The following is a 23,187-nucleotide window of genomic DNA, read 5'->3' as shown; positions in this document are numbered from 1 at the left end:
TTATCTTTGCTAGAATACCATGAAGAGACACTGAGAGTGCTAGCATTTACAGTAGAGCGCTTAGAGTACAGGTTGATAGATTACAGTTGCCACAATATTGCACATTGTTACTAGTTGCAGCAGACTGTTGTGAAGTATGCCAGAAGAGCACTATTAGTTTACTGAAGGATCTTGCATGTGCAAGACAGAAAGTTTCTATGAATGAGTACCAGTCTTGTCAACCTGAGAACACCTATGTAGGGTACCTCTTGTTGAAGGAGGGTAGGAGCATTGCTCCAGAGAGAATACATGTTGCATCAACATTGCCATGGGATGCTTACTGTCAGAACAAGAACACTTTTGTCACACTGAAATGTGCTGCAGTTTTGGAGATTTTGAATTATGCAAAAAGAGGTGTTGTGTTTGTATATGTGAAAGATGGATGTGCTGTGGCAGTGCTAGTCCAAGAACACAGTGAGAAAGATAGTCCATGGGGATATTTTTCCTTTACATTGGGTCCTGTTGGTTATGTGCTACCTGAATGTCTTAGAGCAGTTGCATCATGCAAAGAAAGTGAAGGCATGGTTATGGGTCAATACTTAACCATGGTGTCTTACTCAGTTGATGTTTTAGTTACAGAAACATGTGACATCAGCACGAATTATGACACACTTGTGTCACTTCCTGAACTAGTACCCATTGAGTTGGAATTGTCTGATACTGAGATCCTATCATTGCTGTCTCTGACAGAGACTAGAACAGGTTTCACCTTGTATATGAAGGAAATTGTCAGGGACGGTATAATGCAGTGTAATGCAGAATGAATGGCTTTGCCTTGTTTGAAAACAGTATTACGATATGCAATCCCTGATACTGCATTTATTCCTCTTGGTTTTGAGATGCATCTGATCCAAACTGGTCTACTGATCCAGACTGGCCTGACAACTGAACATCCGTGCCAAGCAATGTTGCCGAGTACAGCTGTTCTGTAGAATGCTTTGATGCCTTAGAGTCCGAGCATGATAACCGCTCCGCTTTGAGAAGTACACAGGATGAAGTTGCTGGCCTGAATCCCAGAGTGCAAGATTTGCATCGTAGAAAATCCCTGCAAATTAAGATGTTTTTCCCTGCTGTGTTTTGGAAATGGGAAATGTTATCATATGTCCGTTATGCAAGCTGTTAGCACAGATGGCAAGAGAAAAGAATTTGGATCCATGCTACACATTAGAAATATTTTCCTTTGCCTCTACACCTAGAATGGGTAGAGGGAGGTGCTAGGGGATGGAGAAATACGTGCCTAATACGTACCCCGGTGCTTTTCATTGACAGAGAGAAATATTGATCCTTGTTGTAACATAAGTGTCTGAGATCTGCATTTTCTGAATTGTTCAGAGATCGCTTTGTGCCAGAGTGCCACGATTCAATTGTTAGCTCCATTCTGCCCAAGACGCTTGCTTGAATGCATTCACACCCTACAAAACCTGGCGAGTGTGGGATCACTGGCGGTCCCGCCACCATTGATTTTCCATTCACGTTTTCCCACGCACTGTTCGGTGCGGTCTAGTCTTTTCCAAGATGGCTGCCACCAGGAGGTTCATCTTCTCTGCCTTCCCGGTGGTCGGCACGTTGCAACCCTGTGTCCACTCGCCTTTTGGGTTATACAATGTGTTTTACTGCTTCCAGGTCTGCTGAGCTCTTCCTCTCGCTGTCCCCACTCTCCGCATCTCACTGCAGTTCTCTCTTTCTCCTGCTTGCCTCTGGTCCCACATTCTTCCCCTTGCGGTTTCGCTGTTTAGAGTCCAAGAGGGTGACAAATGGAAAACGTCCTTCAGGACACCGTACGGGCACTTCGAATACAAAGTCATGCCCTTCAAGTTGGTCAATGCCCCTGCCATTTTGTAACTACTTATGGATAGACTATTTTCCAAACTTTTGTTCCATTCCATCATCATTTACTTGGACGATATATTGGTCTTCTACTCCACTCCACAGGAACACTTGATTCATCTGCAGATGGTTCTTTGGCGTTTGCAGACTCACCATCTACTTGTTAAGCCAGAGAAGTACTTATTTGAGGTTTCTACGGTTCCCTATTTGGGATTTATTCTGTCCAGCCAGGGAATAATGATGGGCCCTAAAAAAGTCTCTGTCATTCTCAAATTGCCCACACCTTCTTCCGTGAAGGAAGTCAAGCATTTCCTTGGACTGGCAAATTTCTACCGGAAATGTATTGCCAACTTTTCCAATGTGGTTCTTCCCACCACATTTCTTCTCAAGAAAGTCGTGAGTCCCTTCCGATGGTCAGAGGAAGCAGATGAAGCTCTGCAACAACTCGAGGATCGGTTTTGTTCTGCACCCATTCTTCGCCAGCCCGATCAGTCCAAAGCCTTCATAGTTGAGACTGATGCTTCAAGAGGTGCAGTGGGGGCTTTTCTGCTGCATGAACATGAAGGGGTGGAACAGCCAGTCGCCTACCTGTCAAAAGACACTAACCACCAGCAAACGCAACTACTCCACTATCGAAAGGGAGCTACTGGTCATTAAGATGGCCTGCGAAGAATGGAGACATTAGTTTCAGGGTGGTATTCATCCTTTCTTTCTCTGAACAGACCATAAGAACCTCAAGGTCCTACAAAGCATGGAATGCATCAACTCCCTTTTTTTGCCCAGTACGATTTCACCATCACATATGTACCCGGCAGAGCCAAAACACCATGGCTGATGCCCTTTCCCAACGAGATTCCCTGGAACCTGCCTCAGACACCAAGCCAGATGTATTCTTTCCCAGAAACCAGATCATCTTCCAGGCGTCCACATTCCTCCAGGAAGTCAGAGGCAATCATCCACTGCAAGCCTGTACTGCCTAGGAGAACGGATCTACACGTGGAGAACAAGGACGGCCTTCTCTTTGTCAACCAGAGACTATACACCCCCAAGTCGGCGCTCAGATGACAATTGCCACGACAATAGCACCGCAGGTCATCTAGGAAGAAGGGGTACCTGTGATTTAGCCTCACAACTTCTCCTGGCCTGTCCTCAGATGTGGAAAGATACACCAAGGCATGCCCAGTGTGTGCCAAAAGCAAACATAGTACACAAAAGCCCATTGGTGGTCTGGAATAAGCACTGTTACCCACCAAACCCTGGAGCAATATTTCTAAAGATTTCATGGTGGATATCCCTCCTTCACAGGGCTGTTCATGCATTATGGTCACTGTAGATACTTTTTCCAAATTGGCTCACTTCTCCCACCTACCAGGTATTCCGTCTGCCTCTACCATGGTTAAGGTGTTTGTCCAGGATATTTTTCGCTTCCACAGGTTACCTGAAAAGATCGTGTTGGACAGAGGGACCCAATACACCTCCATATTTTGTAAGGCACTCTGTTCCAGAGTTGGTATTGAGAGAGTTGTATTATCTGGCTTTCAACCCTAGACTAACGGTCAGACTAAGCGTCTAACTGGTACCCTAGAGCAATACCTCTGCTGCTACATAAACCAAGAACAAGATAACTGGTGTCTCTAATACCCACAGCTGAGTTAGCTTACAATAATACCATTCACTCAGCCTTGGGAATCAGCCCATTCTGCTGTACCTACGGTATACACACGCAGCATCTTTCCGGTGTTCTCCCCGCCTACCAACAACAATCGAATCCACAAATCCATGTGAGCTGACATCTCTGAAGCACACAAAACTGCCAAGAACAGTCTGCAGGATTCCAGACACACGCAAAAGACCCAAGCTGATCGCCATTGCACGGAAGGCCCCAGTGGAGTGTGGGTTTTAAGGTCTGGTTGTCTACAAGATATCTGCCACGATGGGTCTGCCCTTCTAAGTCGTCTCCCCGATATTTGGGACCTTATGAGATCATTTCAAAGCTCAATACTGTCATTGCCTGATATCCACACTATTGTTTAGTATTACTATCCTAGAATGGCTTAGCACACGCTAAAAGGGGTGTTTGTCAATCTGCATTTTTCATGGTTAGGTAGCATGGGCTAATCCATTCATCCATTCATTCATTCATGCATCCATTTAGTATAAGCTATGTTTAGCATAATAGTTTGTTTTGAGCTCTCATAGATCGACATTTGCTGAGAGCCATGTAGAAAGATATATTTAGCTTGTTATTTTGTATAGCGCGCATTCTGTGTTTCTAAGCGCTAAGATGTGATCAGTTTTTGTCCATTATGAATTATGTTTTACCTCAGCGCGAAAGGCAAATGTGTTTGCAACCGAACAGTGTGTGTAGATGTTTTCATAATAATCTGTCTCTTGGCAGATTTTGAGATATAGCCTTGACTGCTTTGCTTTTGATCTGCAGTCTTTCTGCCTCGATGCGAGAAAGAAAGAATGTTAACACAAGATGCTTGCTGTTCTTAGAATATAATAGAACATGTCACTGTGTCCCCTAGAATACACGGCTATGTTGAAATTATGTATTTATGCACGCATGTAGGCAAAAATGATGGTTTCCATAGACTGCTTTCTACGCGTGTAAAATGTAAAATGCAACATCGCTACAATGCTGTTCTGTATAACAGTGGATTTCTGTTCAGTATGGAAGGTAGAGCAGAGCTAGAAAGAAGCTGTGCTGAAGCACCCAATGCTAGAGAGTGCTGATTGCTTGTTAGTGATTAGTGACTCTTGCCATGCATAAATAAACATGCATTCTTATTATCCATTTCTGTGATCTTCTTTTTGTTTCCATAGCATAGTATGGTTAGTTTCACAATTCGACCAATGAAGCGAGTGGCAGTTGCTGCCTTTCCTGCCACTTGCATTCCCCCTCCCACTCCTGCCATGGACTCCCACATTGACTCTGCCCTTGCTCATCTTCACCTTTCTATCACCAACACCCTGGATATCCTTGACCCTGTCATGAAGATGTAAATGCAGCCTGCCTCGAAGCGCAACACCTAGTATGACTCTGACTTAGCCTCTCAGAAACACAAGTGCAGAATACCTGAGCAGAAGTGGCAGGCATCAGACACATTCTCTGACAAACTGGCCTGTCGCCTGCTCCAAATGCAATACAGACTCTACATTTGCTCGAAGAAGAAGAGGACTCACAGCCAAGTGTGCATCTCCGGGGCCACAAATAACTCTAGCAAACTGTTTAAAATCTGCAAGGAATTTGCCAATCCTTCTGTAGTCTCCACATCTACCCTGCCATTTCTGATCCTCTGTACCTCTCTGGCCTCCCATTTCCTTTCTAAAACTCAGGACATTCTGTCCTCACTCTCCTCTTCCCTCTCCCTACCCAGCTGTAATTCCTCCTTGACTCCCTCCCCCTTCCCTACTTCTCTCCTCCTATTCTCTCACAGCACCGGATAAGGTCTCTAGACTAGTCCTCTCTATGAAAGTCTCCTTCAAACAGGTGTTGTCGTGCTCCTCTAGAACTATCAAGGACAATATTGCCTCTTTTGTGCCAACTCTGGTTGATTTCAGTAACCACTCCCTTACCACCGGCTGCTTACCTATTCCCCTCAAGCACTCCCTTATGCATCCCCTCCTTAATAAGCCCTCTTCTGACCACTCCTGCCCTGTTAACTATCTCCATCACCCCCCTTCCTGGTCAAACTTCTGGAGGATCTGGCTATCTCCTAACTTAACCAACACACTGAATCTTTTGGCTGTCTCCACGACCCTGAGTCTGGCTTCAGAGCTGCCAGAGGCACAGAAGCTGCTCTACTGAACACCCGTGATGACTTATCCTCCTGGATATTTCCTCTGCCTTCGACAAGGTCGACCATGCCAGCCTGACAAATCGGCTCTGTGACACCATGGGCATCACAGCTCTAGAACTGGACTGGTTGACCTCTTTCCTCTCCAACCAGCCTACCCAGGATCAACGAGTCCCTTTTCTCTCCCCTCTCTCACACTCCACCTGCGATGGCCCTCAAGGCTCCATCCTCTTGCTGTTGCTTTTCAACATCTACCTTGCCCCTTTGGCCCACTTGATCTCTTCCTTCTCTCCTCACTTCCAGTGTTACGCAGACAACACACAGCTCTCATTCAAGCTTCCCGCCTCTTCCTCCTCTCTCTAATCCCTGATTGTCTGACTGCTATTCAGTCATGTTGTGCTGCCAATGATTTCTGCCTTAATGCCAGTTAGACTGAGATCCTTTTCATTAGGATACCATCTCCCACCTTCCCTCCCTCCTTCTAGCCACTCTCTATGGGTCCCCTTCCCTCACCCTCTTGTGAGGCAAAAAACCTTGGTGTCATCTTTGATTCCTCTCTCTCCTTCTCTCCTCACATCGCTGACTTTGCCAAGAAGGCCCACTATCAGCTGCACCTCCTCAGAGGTACCCTCCCTTTCCTCACCTTCCCCCAGAAACACAATGTCTCCAGAGTTCTGGTCCTCTCTAGGCTTGACTACTGTAACAGCCTCTTCCTCAATCTGCCTTCTTCCTCTCTTCGTTCCCTTCAACTAATCCGGAATAGGACTGGAAGACGTATTCTTGGCCTCAAGCCCAGTGACCACATCTCTCCAGAGCTAATTTCTCTCCACTGACTCCCGGTTGCTGCTAGGATCCAATTCAAGACCCTCTGCATCATCCACAAGGCTTTCTGGGGCCTGGGTCCCACTACTTCCAACTCTCCCTAAATAGCTTGCAGGTAGAGCCCTTCGGTCTGCTAGCTCTACCTCTCTGCGAGATGCATCTCTAAGCAAAGAGTGGGGGTAGATGTCTCTCCTCCGCAGGAGCCTCCCTCTGGAATGGTCTCACAGCCCCTCTCCAGCTTGAGCCGGTACTCCTTAAGTTCTGAAAGATCCTCAAGAATCTCCTTTTCTCCTCCTGCTTCACTATCCCCCTTCCCTGATAACACCTTCTTCTGCCTCATTGACTGGTTGCCAGGTTCCCTCTGAGTACTACAGGGCCCCGGGCCCCCCGCCCTGTCCCCCCTTCCCTTCACTTACCTGCATTCCCAGGTGCTTGCCCTCTGGCCTCCCCTTAGCACTTGCACCTCCCCTCTTCAACTTTTTCCCCTTCCCACCTTAACACTTGTTTTTGCGCACACCGGAATTCACCCCCGCACTCCCCCCGCACAATTTGAATGTCACAAGGCCCAGTAGGACCATTATTGTATCTTTCTCACTTGCCCCCCCCCCCCTCACCTTTGTCGTCTTGTGGCACCTTCAAACATCATTTGCTGTATGAGCGCCTTGCAAACATCCAATAAATAAATGAATAGTGTGAGTGTGGATGTGCTATCACAGATGTTTTGTTTTTTGATGCAGATTGCACAAAATGCTGTGATCTGTGCACAGTAGTACACATGACTGAAAAGGGGTGTGTGTTAGAAGGTATGTAAGAAAGATCCGTAAATTTTGGTCAAGATAGGCCATATTTCCTGGGCGAGTCCTCAATGATGTTAGAAGTTTATAGTTTGAAGTTTGAAGTTTATTTTATTTGTAAAGCGCAGCCAGGCCCCTGGGAAACCGGGCGCATATTCTTAGATACAGGTTACAATATATACAATATGCACAAATTACAATACAAGTACCTTATAAAGTATATACACAAATGAAATATATTACAAGTCGGTAGCAAATCTTAAGTGAAGGAGCTTCATAAATTCTGCGTGAGCAGCCAAAATTTGGTATCGTTCTTGAAAGTTAGGAACGAAGGCTCAGTTCTGATGGAGGTAGGCAGTGCGTTCCAGAGTTTTGAAGCTAGGATAAGGAAGCTCACACCACCCGCTTTTTGGAGTTTAAATCTGGGCAGGATTAGGCTGTGAGTTTGAGCTGATCTAGTAGGTCGTGAGGAAGTGTGGAGTGTAAAACGAGAGGAGAGGTAAGGTGGGGCTTTGTTGTCCAAGCATTTATCAGTCAAGGCTAGTGTTTTCAGGGCAATTCTTTGTTTTACCGGGAGCCAGCGTAGATCAGATCTGACGTTAGAAATATGAGACCATCTGGGGATATTGAGAGCTGCCCTTATGGCATTATTTTGGATGGTTTGCAGTTTATTGAGGTTAGACTGGCTAGTCCCCAAGTAGAGGGCACTGCAATAATCGATTTTGAACATAATGAGTGTTCTTGCAAGGGTAATGCAGTTATGAGGTATCAGAAAAGGTCTGCAGGCTGTGATAGGTTTGCATCTATAGGCCGTTGCCGACCTTACTGCATTTGTTTGTCTGTTCAGAGAAAGGGTAGAGTCCAGGTAGACGCCTAGAGTTTTAGTGTCTTTAGAGACCTTGATATCGTTACTGTCAATGACAGTAGGATTGGTCTAATTTATTGAGGCGTTGAGTTGATCCTAGTAATAGGAGCTCTGTCTTGTCGTCGTTAAGGCATCGTTCGTGTTGAGCCATCCAGACATGGATGACCAGATAGACATCATTCAAGGATTTGGTATTGGCTGTGTAATCACCAGTGATGGGAATGAGTATCTGAGTGTCATCCGCATAGTTAGTATAGGAGACACCCAGATAATTGAGCACATCGAAAAGGGGTTTGGTCAACACGTTGTAAAGTGTAGGCCATACACAGGAGCCTTGAGGGATGCCGCAGTGAATAGGAGAGGGGTCTGCCGATGCTGTGGGTGAGAAGACCCGCATGGGAAGGAGTGGATCCAGGCATTGGCAGAGAGTCTGAGAAGTGGGCCGCAGATTTGAGATGTTCACAAAGTATTTGGTGGTTAACCAAATCGAATGCCGCGGAAAGGTCAAGGAGAAGGAGTAGCGCTAACTTCCCATTATCCTTTAGTGTCTCCATCTGAGTTTTCAGATAAATCAGAGCTGTTTCAGTGCCATGTTTGGGGCGGAAGACTGATTGTCTTGGCCCCAGGAGGTTGTTGGATTCAAGGTAGTCTTGGATCTGCAGGTATGCTGCACAATCTAGGATCTTGAGCAGGAACGGGACCGTAGTGATCGGTCTAAAGTTGGTCAGTATGTTGGGGTCAAGGGATGGTTTTTTTAAGTAGTGGGATCACCCAGGCGCCCTTGAGGTTGTCAGGGACTATACCCGTTTTGAAGGCTAGGTCATGAGAGGCTTCCTTGATAATAGGCGCAGGGCAAGCGTCACCTTGGCAGTTAGAAGGCTTGAGGTTGTTTATAATTCCTTCTACTTCAAGAGTAGTGAAGGGGGAGAAGGCGAACCGTTTATAGGTCAGGTTGGCTTGGCGGGTACTATATGTGGGAGCGGTCAGAGGTTGGTCTGACTGTAGGGACTTTTGTTTGTCTCTAATTTTGGTTTGGAGGGTGGCAATTTTGCCCAGGAGTGCTGCCTGTATATTGGTACACCAATTGCTATCTTTAGTGCAGGAGTCAGGGGGGTCAGCAGGCGTCTCAAGTTCCTTGACAATTTTGAATAATTCCTTGGTATTTGATTGTGCTGACAAGATGCGGTTATTGTGGAATTCTTTTTTAGCCTGGAGTATAGCTTCTTTATAATTGAGAGTAGCTAAGAAGAGACTGTCCTTGTGGGCGTCAGAGGGGTGACTTTTCCAGCGAGACTCTGCGCTGCGTTTCTCTTTACGTAGCACTCTGAGCTGTGGTGTGAACCACGAGTTAAGGTACGCATGTTGTTTGGGTCTCCTAAGTTTGAGCGGGCCGATGGAGTTTATGGCTGAAAGCACTGTCTGGTTATAGGTGTTAGCTAAGATAGTTGGGTCCGAGCAAGAGTCAGTGGCGTTATTATGGGTGGGAAGGATAAGAGGGAGTAACTTTTCTGGGGTTATGTTCTTTTTATTTCTGGTAGGGATGGCTGGAGCGACGGGAGGCGTAGGTAGAAGAGCTGCTTCAATGTTGAAGGTGATGATATGATGATCAGACCAGGCGCAAGGGGCGTTCGAGAGCAGGCTGATGTTGCAGTTGGTGTCGCTTAGACAATCTAAAGGCCGCCCTTTGATTTGGGTAGGTTCTTGTATATGATGTGACAAACCTAGATCCGTTAGGGTGTTGGCAAAGTCAAGTGCCACAAGGTCATTGTAGTCTTGGTAGCCCAGATTGAGGTTTTCGAGGATGATGGTTTGAGAGTTAGTTTTTGCGTTGTCAAGTACTAAGGAGGTGAAGTCATCCACAAACAATGTGGGGGGGCAGGGGTCTGTATATTAGATGAATGGTAGACGTTTGGTTGGCCGATAGTGGAAGTTTGACAGAGAGTAGCTCAGCAGATTCCAGATTGGGACTCGGTAGGGTTCTAAGTCCTAGAGTTTTTATGGATGAATGCAATTCCACCACCTCTAGAGGTGCGGTCGCACCTGGAAATGGAGTACTCAGGGGGAATGCCAAGGAGTGTGCCAGGCCCGAGGCGGGGTGCAACCAGGTCTCGGAGATGGCAATGAGGTCAAGCTCCTGAGTCTTGATGAGATCAGCAATGTCCAGTGCTTGAGCTGCTAGGGACGTTGCGTTGACCAAAGCGGCCTTGATCAATCCTTGAGGAGTAGGTGAGATGGGGGTCTGGTGGAACGGACTGGGCGTCAGGGGTTTCAGGTATGCGCCAGGGTACATGGGGTGTCCCTTCATGCCCATGAATCTGGTACCTAATCTTTTGTTTCTTAGGAGGGTAGAGCAAGGTTGGTTAGGTGTGGGTTTTTCAGTGAAGTGGTCCAGCCAAAAGGCAGGGGCATTGAGGTAGATGTTGGGATGTTGAGGCTCAGTGCTCAGGTAAGTGTCCGAAGGTCTGTAGGTAGGGGCTATGTTTCCAGTGCACAGAGTGCTAGGTGTAGCTAAACTGGCTGATGAGAAGTGGAGTGCACAGGTATATGCCCACAGTAAGAGGGGTACTCTCAATAAGGAGAGCAATAGCCTTTGGGAGGAGGGGCGTGATAGCATGATACCAGTGTTGAGCTAATGGTGAGGCACCAAGCAGGTGTAATGGTCGCTAGCTAGGATTGCAGTCAGTCCTGGGATTCTGAGAGGTGGTTAGGCGAAGGCATGTGTCAATGCAAACACAGTGCAGAGTATAGAAAGGCTAAAGTCAATTGAAGCTGCAGGGCACATCTAAACTAGATAAAGCTAACACGATGTAGAGCACACAGAGGCTAAATTCAATTGTAGGAGCAGGGCACATCTAGGCTAAACAATGCAGAGCACACAGAGGCTAAATTCAATTGTAGGAGCAGGACACATCTAGGCTAAGCAATGCAGCGCACACAGAGGCTAAATTCAATTGTAGGTGCAGGGCACATAAGGGCTAAATGATGCAGAGCACAGAGAGGCTAAATTCAATTGTAGGAGCAGGGCACAACTAGGCTAAATAATGCAGAACACACAAAGGCTAAATTCAATTGTAGCTACAAAGCCCATATAGGCTAAATGATGCGGAAAGTGCGGTACGGGTAATGCTGTACAATGCAGGACAGATAATGTAAGACCTTAATTCTTTGAGGAAGGGCAGATGCTGGGCTCAAATGAGGCAGAAACAGTCGCTGCAATGAAATGAAGTACTGAAATATAAGTGACAGACAATGCGCAAAGATCACCAGGGTAGTATTGTACCTTGAGGCTGAGGGCAGGGTAGTATGGGTTACCTTTGCGCAGGAAAGTTGCCAGGCACCGCTGGTTTAGATAGGCAGGAAGAGACAATGGAGATCGAGGTAACCTGTGGCAAAATGGACATGGGGACGTCGGCAAGCGCCGGTTGGGCTCGGTCAGCTCAGTCGGAGCCTTTGCCTTCTTTTAGAGCCTTTGCCTTCTTTCCTTGCCTTACTTCCGTATGCCGGCTTCCGCCTGCCGGCGAATCGTGTTGCCTTTTGGAGAAAGGGCAGTAGCCAATCAAATCACAGCTACAGGCCTGGTGAGGACAGGCGCAGGCGAGGACACAACGATTCTGGGTTGGTGGCCATCTTTAAGTATAAAGCACCTTGTGTGCTCCAATGGTAGATTCTTCAAATAAAGGAGGCTGATAAGCACTCGCTCTATATGAGAGCGTGAGAGTAAATAAACCGTGTCGGTTGCAGTATGAGGATTCAGAACAGGTAATGCCAGTGCTAATTACAGCGGGGCACGGAGGGGTTTAGGGACAGCTGGTAATGAGTCCCAATCTTACCTCAGATCCTGTGTGGGCCGATGGGGTCAGGGGTGCTGCTCCTGCAGAGCACCAAGGGCGCTGGGGAGCTCCTGCTCCGGAGAGAGTGGAAGACGAATAGTCGTCAGCACGATTGGATACCTATATGCTGAGACATTCTTTCTAATGGTGTCATTCTCTGAGCGCCAACTATATGTTGCCGGTCAAGTGGCACGCCGAGTAGAGTGCTCACTAACGCAGGTTCGAATCCCGGCAGGGCCAAACTCAGCCTTTCATCCTTCCGAGGTCGATAAATGAGCACCACACACCGTGGGTAATAATAAGCAGCGCTCAGATACCTGAGGGTTCGTAGCGCTATATAAATGCGAAATTATTATTATTATTATGTTGTTTTGTAGGGTGATTGTTAATCCAACAATAAACCACTCTTCATTTCTCTTAACTGTTTTATTTTTCCTTTTTTATTTTTTTATTGTATTTTTTCAGTTCCACTTCACACACTTTGTTTTCTCTCACACTTTTTCTCTCTACACGTGTTTCACCATAGTTGTTTTCCATGGTTCATCGGGAGAGATTCCTATTCATTGTATAGAGTTCCTCTCTTCACTTTGAGACTATTTTTCTGGGATTTCTGTCTGCTTGTGGGAATTTTCTGATTGATATTCAGTTACCTGGAGGCTTATGGAGGGATCCGATTGTCCCTCACAACGCTATTCCGCGCTGTCCTGTGTGTATTGACCCAGAGCTTTGAGTACGTTTTCCCCCCACAGAGAAAACCTGGTGACACACCTGCTGTTTAAGGCCTGGGATATTACAAACTGTATTACTGGTGGTTCTTTCTGGGGCCTCCGCCTGCATGAGCCATGCACCTGGAGGGGAAGCCATGCTATCTGAAGCTTGGAACTTCAAAACATGGCCGCCCCAGGAATAGTGCTACTGTCTGCACCGGTGCACTTGTGCACTGTGAAGGATAGCCGTGATGCTGGGAAGCTACGCAAGACAGCTGAGCTCTGCAGTGAGGGCCTGATATTATTTTGACAATGAAACAAGAAGGATACCCCTGATAGTATATGGATTAAATCTGTCCGACCTCGCCAACCTGAAGATACCTCTGCTGTCGGAAACCAGTGCCACCATGCCGTGTGCATTCTAACGTGGGCCCTACTTTAGCGTGTCCACGGCACGTTTGTGAGGTGAGGCTGTAAGTCGTGGCACCGATTTAACCCTGGCCTGGTTCTCAACTTCTGCAATTTAAAGTAGCGCAGTATGACGCAACGAGAAGCAGTTGAACTGTTTCCTTAACGTGGGCCCTGATCAGACGGTTACTTGTGGTTTTGTAATATGCATGGAACGTTACCCAGGTAGTACTGTGTAGTACTGTGTAAAAAGGTATTGAATCGGGATGTGCAAAATGTAATGGAATGTTCCGAAAGTTTATACTCCCCCGCCCCACAATCGTCATTCAAAGCATTCCGGTTTAGGGATGCACCCTTTAACACATTAGAATGTTGAAAAGAGGGTTTGGTCCAAATGACGGACAGGCTTCCGGCTCCCATTAAAAGTCTGAGGCTAGGAAGAAAATACACTATTTTAATATGAATATGTACACACATTTTTGGGTGTCACTAAAGGAGACAATTTTGATTTATAAATGACATAGCCTGGGTCACTATGGATTCTGTGATGTCCACGTGATGCGAGTCAATTGGCCTGTGTCGCATCTAGATAGGATTGATTGGGGGACAGCATGCCTGCGCCTAGATGAAACTTGAATGCTAGCAGGTGCCACACTTAGAATTGTGAACACCAGCCTGAGTAGCATCCAGATTAAGTTATGAATGTTGGCATGCCCACACCTGGACAGATTTGTAAACACTAGCCTGCGCTGCACCTAGAAAAGTCTGTGAATGTTGGCATGCCCACACGTGAAAGCCAACAAGTGCCACATTTAGACAAAACTGTGAATGTTAGCATGATAAAGGCCATGTAACCCACTAACGAATATAAGCTCAAACTCTGCATACTTATCTCACTCAAAAAACTCACACAACCATCTCTCGCACAACAAGCCGCACGCACTTCACAACACTACAACAACACCTAAGCCGGAGCAACAGCACACGCGGACTGACACCGATGCAATATCCGCACCAAAGCTCAGCACCCGGTGTACACCGAGTTGAAGCTGCCAACATAACACCACTCCTCTCACTATCCTACTCCCTCTTCACCCTACTAACCAATCTCCCCCCTTATCACTTACAGATCCGGCAGAGCGCCTGGGGACCAATTCCGTTGGTGACGGTGCGCGGTACAAATACCTTTAACATTTAACATTTAACAATAAAGAGGCGAGAGAAAGCCCATCAAGGGCAGTTCCCACTCCTAGATCACACGGAGAGTGTCCATGTCGTTATTGCATGCATACAGCTCCTGAGCCTCCTCGGCCTTGCCGTACCCAGCCCCCTCCTGGCAAGCTGACATCACACTAGCGACGAGGTGGGGGATGAACACCTGTCTGCCACGGCCCCACGTCCGCACATCGGTGGTCCAGCCTCAATCCACCCCACACCCCCAGGGCCCGCCCACTCGTGTCGCGCCCACTCGCAGAGGTGCCAGGGCAGCTCCGGCTCACCGCTGTGAAGTCCAGTAGCGTGTAGAATGTGCCACCCAGCAGCTGGTAGGACGATCCACGACACCACGCCTCAGGCACAGCCAGGGCCCGCTCATACGAATCGTGCCCTCCCTACTTGGGTGCCTGGGTGGCGGCGTGTCAACAGAATAAACCAGTAAAGCATGAAGTGCGTGCGCCATCAGCACTGCCCTGCACCAAGGTGCAGGCACATGGACACACCTCCCCAACACCATTCACAGCGTTCACAGGGACACCAGGAAGGCCCGACACGTGTGGCCACATTCACGGCTGCGATGGAAGAAGGCTTACAGCCTGGGACAATTCGCACACGCTCATGTGCAGAGGCCCCACACCCAACACGTGTTGAAGGCAAAAAGCATGTCCTCAAACGGAGGGACAAGGAAGCAAAAACCAGAGACCCCCAGACGCGCAGGGGAGGACACACGCCAGATACACTTGCTCACTCTCCCAAAATGGCAGACAACCTTGCAGCGACACCACAGAGACAACAAGGCCAGAACCATGATACCAACACATGGCTACACACCACACAGGGGACCTTCATGCAGCCATTCCAACCTTTTGGACCCAGAACGTGACTCTGCTGGGATCTGTAGATCCAACCGTTCGAGCGAAGCATCAAGTCACTCAACATCACCAGCGAGAAGAAGATAACTTTTCTCATGCTCAACCTGGGCACCATGGCCTTGCGACTGTTCAACGCACTCCTGAACCGTGGCAGATAAGATGACTATGAGACAGTGAAAGATGTTCTCACCAGAAAATTCAAACCCAAAGACAGCCCTGACTTCGAAAGGTTAAAAATGAGCCAAGCCAGGCAGTGACCAGAAGGCATCAACGACTTCCACAGCCGACTGCGGGAGATGGCCATCAGCTGTGACTTTCCAGACGAAGAATTTGCGGTGCAGCAGCAAGTGATGCATGGTCTATCCTCAGACAAGCTCAGGAGATCTATCCTATCGGAGACCAATATCCCACTTGACATCATCCTGTCCATGGGGCGACTGCGAGAACGAACGGACAAACACGTGTCAGAGATGGAACAAATGATCAGACGCCTGCCACTAGACACTGAAACGCCATGCAACAGCATGACCACGGTCAACGCCCTGCGACAACAGACCACAGCAAGAGCCCTCAGCCAGCCAGATGAATAATTGCCTACGGTGTGGCGGACAACACAGAGGGGAGCCCTGACCAGCCTACGGCACACCCTGCTACAAATGCTGGAAAGTAAACCATTACGCGTCCGTGTGCCTGAGCTCCCAAAAAGCGAAAGATCTCCCACCATAGAAGGCCAAAGATCTCCCACCATAGAAGAACAACCTAGACTGGAAGGATGATGCAGGACCCAGCAACACGCCGCCAGACCAGTCAAGACAGCATGAACGCTATCAGCGGAGACAAAAAAGAAATGCCAGAGATACCAGAAAAGGACGGACCCGGGCGATTGAGGGAGAAGACACCCACAGTGACAGCAGTGAAGACAACCAATCGAGCAGGGAAAAATCCCCAAGCCGCACCAACAGACACCGCAACCCACAGAGGAAGTACACATGATATCCGCTGTCAAACCAACACACAGGAAAAACACCAACGACAACAGATCACGCCAAAGATGCACCGTAGCAGTGGGAGAGATCCCTGTGAGGAGGATGATCGACACAGGGGCCACAGTAAACATCATGGCCACCACCAGGTTTGACAAGCAAGAGCTAAGACCCCCCCCCCACAGCGACGACCCGTGCTCCTATACGCATACGGTTGCAAAAAGCACCTCCCAGTTGTGTGCTACTTCAAGACTGCTCTCACGCACCAGGGGAAGAGCTGCAAACCTTGCATATATGTTGTGGACACAGGTATCGAGACCCTGCTCATCTGCCCCATGGCAGAGCGACTAGAATTCATACAGTTCAACTTTGCGATCCAGTCCAAGGAAATAGAGCACCTGCTGACAAAACACTGTAAGCTGTTTGAAGGCATCGGATGCCTAAAAGGGAGATCTGTGAAACTCCACATTGACCCGACGATGGAGCCACGGGCAGTACGACACCGGAAAGTCCCCTTTCACATGAGGGCAGCGATTGGAACGGAACTGAGCAAGTTGGAAGACCTCCTGATCATAGGCAAGACCACTGGCCCCACCCCCTGGGTATCACCCATGGTGGTAACAGCTAAGCCTAAGCAGCCACAGACGTTGCACATATGCATTGACATGCACCTACCGAATGCGGCTATAGGCAGAGAAGGGCACATAACACCCAGAAAAGACTAATTCTGGACCTGACAGGTGCCACCATCTTTAGCAAGTTGGACCTACGATTGGGATACCATCAAATTCGCCTAGCGAAGGAGTCACGCTATATCAAAACGTTTTCATCGCACCTGGGGATGAGGACATACCGCCGCCTTAACTTCGGCATATCGTCAGCCGCCGAAATTTTGCAGCACGAGATACGAAAGGTACTCCAAGACCTGTCAGGAGTCACGAATGTCAGTGATGACATCCTAGTGTACGGCAAGACTGAAAAAGAACACAACTGGCTAGCAGCCACCCTACAGCGACATAAAGAGTCAGTCCTAACATTACACAAGGAAAAGTGTGAATTAGGGAAGTCCACACTGAGTTTTTCGGCTACGTCTTCAACGAAAAAGGAGTGTCACAGACCCAGGCAAAGTAGAAGACATTAAAAACGCACAAGCACCAACCACAGCCACAGAAGTCAGGAGTTTCCTCGGTATGGCGAGATACTGCGTGCGATTCATCCCCAACCTGGCCACCATCGCCACCCCCCCTAAGAGAACTCACAAAAACAAAGTCAACCTGGGAATGGGGAGAGGCACATGAAAAAGCCTTCCAGAGAATCAAAGACTTCCTATCCAGTGATGCCACCATGGCATTCTTCGACACAAAGTGCATAACGGAGTTACTGGTTGACGCCAGCCCATAAGGGCTTGGAGCAGTGCTCACCCAAACTGCTAAAGATGGAACCATTGTTCCCATCGCATTTGCGAGCCGGGTTCTCACCCCGACTGGTCGGAACTATGCACATATTGAAAAGGAGGCTCTAGCCATCATATGGGGCTGCAAGCACTTCCACATGTACATCCTCGGCACCCAGTAAAAGTGTTGACAGACCACAAGCCGCTGGTCCCCATATTCAAAGGCTCAGCACCACACCCACCAGCCAGGATTGAGTGCTGGATGCTCCAACTGCAACAATTCGACTTAGAAAGTCTGCTGGGTTGTCAGCTACGGACCGGTACTGTACCTCTGTCACGGCACCCCGACCTGCCACCGCCATGGACCAAGAGGCAGCAAAAGAGATGGAAGAGCATGTCTGTCAAGTCATAGCCTGTGCCAAGCCAAGAGTCATGAAGATCGATGAAATCATGGAACAGACAAAGACCCTTGCCTCCAACTGATAAGAAGAGGAATTCTATCAGGCGGATGGAAGATGTTCCTAACCGCTGTGACCCAGAAGACGCCCCAAGCCCAGGAGATTATACAAGCTCTTTTTGGTGTCCGTCACAAGCTATCCATCTCACTTGAAGGACTCCTCCTCAAAGGCCATCGCATAGTACATAGTACTGCCCACCATGGGAGGGCCCTCAAACTAGCACACGAATGCCACCAAGGGATTGTAAAGACACAAGTGTTCCTCAAATTGCGTGTATAGGTGCCACAAATACAGCAGAAGGTAGTGGAACAAGTTGAAACCTGCACAGCCTGCCTAGCGACACGACAATCAGGTCCTCCTGAACCCATGGCCTGCCCCCAAAGAAGCAAGCGCCACTGGGAAGCCATGAGCATTGACTTTTGCACCATTGCCAACGGAACATATCTCCTAGTGGCCATCGACAAGTACACCTGATACCCAGAGGTCGAGCCAGTTGCCTCAACGGACGTGGCATCAGTCACCACCGCGCTAAAAAAAACATTTGCAATACATGGCATACCTTCCTCAGTGAAAAGTGACAATGCCCTCCATTCACAAGCAAAGAATCCGAATGATTTATTGACAGCTTGGGGATCCGACACCACATCACCCCTTACTGGTCGCAAGCTAATGGTGACACCGAAAGATTTATGGCGTCCATCAGCAAATCGGTGAGAATCGCAAAAGACAAGGGACGACCATGGCTGCCCGAACTTTACAGGTTTCTCCGGACATACCGGAAGACCCTGCACTCAGCTACCCAAGTCATCCCAGCGGCGCTAATGTTTGCGGTCCCCATTCAAACAGGACTGCCCCTACATCACTCATGGAGGCCCCCGGTAGTAGACCTGGAACAAGCTGAACACCGAAGACAGGAACACAACACCCGAGAGGACAGAACCAGATGGGCCACTCCAAGCGGCCTCCAAGTGGGAGATGCCTCCCTTGTGAGAAACACAGCACCAAAAGGAAAGAGGTCCCTCCAGTACGAGTCACGGCCCTGGACCATCACACACCGTGAACACGGGCTAGTCACCACCACGAGAGGGCTAGAGACAGTGACCCGAAATGTGTTGCACTTCCGTCAGACCCCACCAACCTTGTGGGAAGAGTCCAGAGAGAACCAGGACCCGGCTGAGGACTGCCCCCGACAGTGGAAGAGTCACCACCAGAAGGGAGGCGAGAAGACAGACCACCCCTGGATGTGCCAAAAGGTGACAAAGATCACAGTCCACAGCGACCCATCACCCCGCAACGAGAATGAGGAGAACATTATTCACTCCGGAAGCGATTGATACCATCCACCCGACTTCAAGGGTACATATTGAATGGCATCTACACCCAAGCACAAGAGTGACAGTCCCGAACTGATGAACACCCAGTGAAGAAGAGAACCACCTTGAAAGAGGAAAAAGTCTATTGTTATGTTAACCAGCACCCAGCTTCGCAACAAACAGCAAAATAATGGGAGACAGCAGGGCTCAAAAGTGAGCTCTGCTGCCTCCTGTTATTCAGCTGACAACGTGGACATGCTAAATGACAATGGAGTACTCCTCACCTGCCAGTCAGTGTGTTCACGTTGCTCAGCATGAACACGCTGACTGATAGGAGTTCTCACCTGTCAGACAGCATGTCCACGTGTCAGAGTGAAGGGAGGGCCATCCGGTCCCCCGTGGCTGCATGGGGGCTTTTCAAGGGTGCATAGAGGTAAGTAAAGTATTTTTTTATTTTAATTTAAATGTGTATATATGTGTATTTAAATTAAATGAGTATGTATAGGTGCATGAATGTGCGCGTGTCTGTTGGTGTTTGTGTTGGCGTCAATGATGTTCGGTTTTATGTTTGCATGCATGCAAGGAGTTGTGACTGGTGGATGAACGCATGGGTGAAAGTGTTGTGAGTGTGTGCGCCAACCCCCACCCCTACATTTAGCAGACCTGCGGGCCACTTAATTAAGGGGTGGGGCCATGGCATAAGAGGAATATCTAGTCTAAACTTTCGGGGGGCGACGGAGTGGGACTAACACTTCAAATGTTGGGAGAGCGCTAACTTCAGAGACTGTGGGGGAGTGGCAAACTTACTTGTGTGGCACATCTAACATCTTTCCACATTCAATTGAGACTATTCTGGTGAAGCTTCAATGTTACAAGCAGCTAACTCTCGCCTTCATTTCTGAAATGTCACACTTAAGGACTGCTGTGAGAATGAGATGTCTCATGTCACCTTTTCCCTTCTAATCACTCCCCTGGCATGCAAGTGCTAACCCCACATCACAATAACCTAAAAATGTATGTTTATGAATGCAGGTGCTAACAATGTGTCATGACCCCTATCCCTGACACCCTCAGTTGCAACAACCCCCTGATAGCAGTGAGGTTACAGCCCCTCACAGTGCCTCCAAAGGGCTTAAGAACCCATCAACAGCAGACATGGAGACAGTCCTGGCGCCTTTGGCACCAGGCCCATTATCGACAATAAGGCAAGCCCACTTTGGGCCTTAATCCAACATGGAGGCCCTTCCTGCAGCTCAGTTCCATGAACTGAAGCATGCAGGCTAGTGTTTTGGGTGCGGTAGAATCTTCAGGTGTGGCTGGCTATATAAGCCACGCCGGAACTGGGATTCACGCATCGCATTATTCTGCACTCCTCACCGTGTCCAGCTCCTGCTCATCTGCTTCTCCGGCGGCTTGAATATGCAGCATCACCCCTGGATTCCACCGGCAACCTGCAAGAACAGCATTATCAAGAAACACTTACCTGTGAGTAGCAGCTCCAACATCCATCCGCGCATCAGTCCGCGCTCGGTGGCTTCACCATCTCCGGAGTGCTCTGCAACCTGTAAAGTAAAGGACAACATTAACAGCGGGTTCTAAAATCATGCTCCGCTAATCTGCAACGGTGACTGAAAAACACGCAAAACACCATTAACCACTTACCTGCATACCCGGTCACCGAACTAACTGCATTCCGGATCATCAGCGCACTGTCTCCTGCGTCAAGGAGAGAAAGGAATACAGGTTAGCAAACTGGCTCACGTTGTGCCGCACTTCGCGCTAAACTACTTACCTCAGAACGCCCTCAACTAACACGTGCCCCTGCATTGAAACGCAGGACGGAGAGCTTCACGCACAAGAAAATAAGGTGAGGCATAACCCTAAGGGAAGGGACTTGGTCAGTGGGAGGGGGGAACCCCCATCACAGGCTCAGTATCTAAACCCCCCATTCTCCTGTCATAGGACCTGTCCACCAGCCAACATACAACCAAGCACAAAGGGGTCCAGGACAGCACACGGCCTCCATCCAGCATCGTGTGGCGTCCCCGTGGATATCAGGTGAGCGTAACAAAATGAAATGTTTTATGTTAGTAATTGCAGCGCCTTTGTTAACAGCGAAGCCCAGGCACTGTTTAACGTCTGTCTTGTTCTGTCTGGCCACGGCTCTGTTGGTCAGCTCAGCAGGGGCTGGATCACAGTTTTGAAAGTGGGTAGTGAGTGAGGCCAATGTGGGGCCAATAACCCCATTCCCGTCAGTCTCGCCACTGACGGATGGCATCTGAGTCTTTCAGCTTTTGCAGTTGAAATTGTTATGACACAGGCACATACTGATACTCTGCAGCTTTTAACCAACTCAGTGTATTATTTTGACTTCATTATTGATGCAATCACTCCACAGGTGCCTTGGCCTATTTTTCCAATCTGTAAGGCGAGGGGTGCCCCATAAACATTGCAAATAAATGGGCCCCCACCAGCCCTGACACATCTTCAACCAGCCCTGCTCCCACTTCCCTCCCAATACCCTGAGCCCAGCTAGGAAGCTGAATAGCTATTTCACCTTCCCTTTGGTAACTTGTTGTACCTTTCACCCTAACGCTGTTTACTTTCATAATACTATGCTAAATTCTGGAGAGGTGGGCCATCTAAAAGCTGAGACCAGAAGTTAAGACTTTGGGTTTATCAAAGTTAGTCTGTTGATATTGCATGCATAGGCATTTGTACTCTGCATGTTTGATGCTGCTGCTGCTCCATAATGAGAGCTACAGGCTGGCGACCCATCGAAAGAGGCCTTCTGCCTCAAAGTGGGAGGGCTTCAGCCCACCATAGCCAGGGCCTGGCCCTGCCCATGCAGCCAGGTCGAGTCAAGAAAACCCAACATTTCGGGAGAGGGCTAGAGCCCAATCCGCTCAATGGTGTTGCACCCTACCTGTCTTTCACTGAAGTCCTTTTAAAAACAAATGCTGGCAAAGCCAACAGTTTTGGCTTGTGCATAAATATTAGGCATTTGCCAGACACTGATATTAGATGCTCAGGTACTCAAACCTCTTTGCATCTGCTACCATCAACGGCCAGTTAATATCAATACAGCAGTGCCTTTACCATGCCTACACGAAAGCCTAAACTGTTAGCATTGCAAATGCTTGTTTTGCTTTACCCCTTTTGCACAGGACTGTGCATCAAGGTTAAAGCCAACATACTACTTGTCTAAATTGTCCGACATTGAATTTAGGCCAATCGAGCCAGTAATAACACTTATGGTGCATAGTCAGCCTAGACATATTTTCTGTGGCATGGCATGTTTCCTGCCTGGGAGTGCGTACATGGTAATAATGGCATATATTGGTGCAGCCTGGGACCACATGGGAACAACCAGCATAAATATATTTTTATACTAGTATATGTTGTGTGCAACAGCAGCATGAAATGTATTGGAAAATGTTCCTGTGCACGGTAGGTGACTTGCAACTATTGGGTTTTTCCATGTGCTTCCATAAAACAACCAATTGAAAACTGTATAGAGTTCTACCCAAGTTTGCAAAGATAGTGCTGTAAAATGCATAATTGTAACCAAATGTTTCAAACTTTTTCTTGGGCGTGAGAAACCCCCTCAAAAAACCCTTGTTTGGTTTGGGCACCCTCACTGTTCTCTGTGGATCCTGCATAATTGCTACACACATTTAAGCCTCTTCAGTTCAGAAATTCACCATCCTCCACTGTACATCATCTATCTGTCATTGTGTATGAAGTATTTTAATGTGCACACAGGGGCAGGGTGCTCCTTAATGCTGACGTCATGCACCACATGTCGCCATGCCATCCAATATATATTCATGCCTATGATGCAAAAGTTAGTCTGCA

The sequence above is a fragment of the Ambystoma mexicanum genome, chromosome 12, assembly GCF_040938575.1.
Source record: "Ambystoma mexicanum isolate Mex_15411 chromosome 12, UKY_AmexF1_1, whole genome shotgun sequence".
Taxonomy (NCBI): domain Eukaryota; kingdom Metazoa; phylum Chordata; class Amphibia; order Caudata; family Ambystomatidae; genus Ambystoma; species Ambystoma mexicanum.
This window is presented reverse-complemented; position numbering follows the sequence as displayed.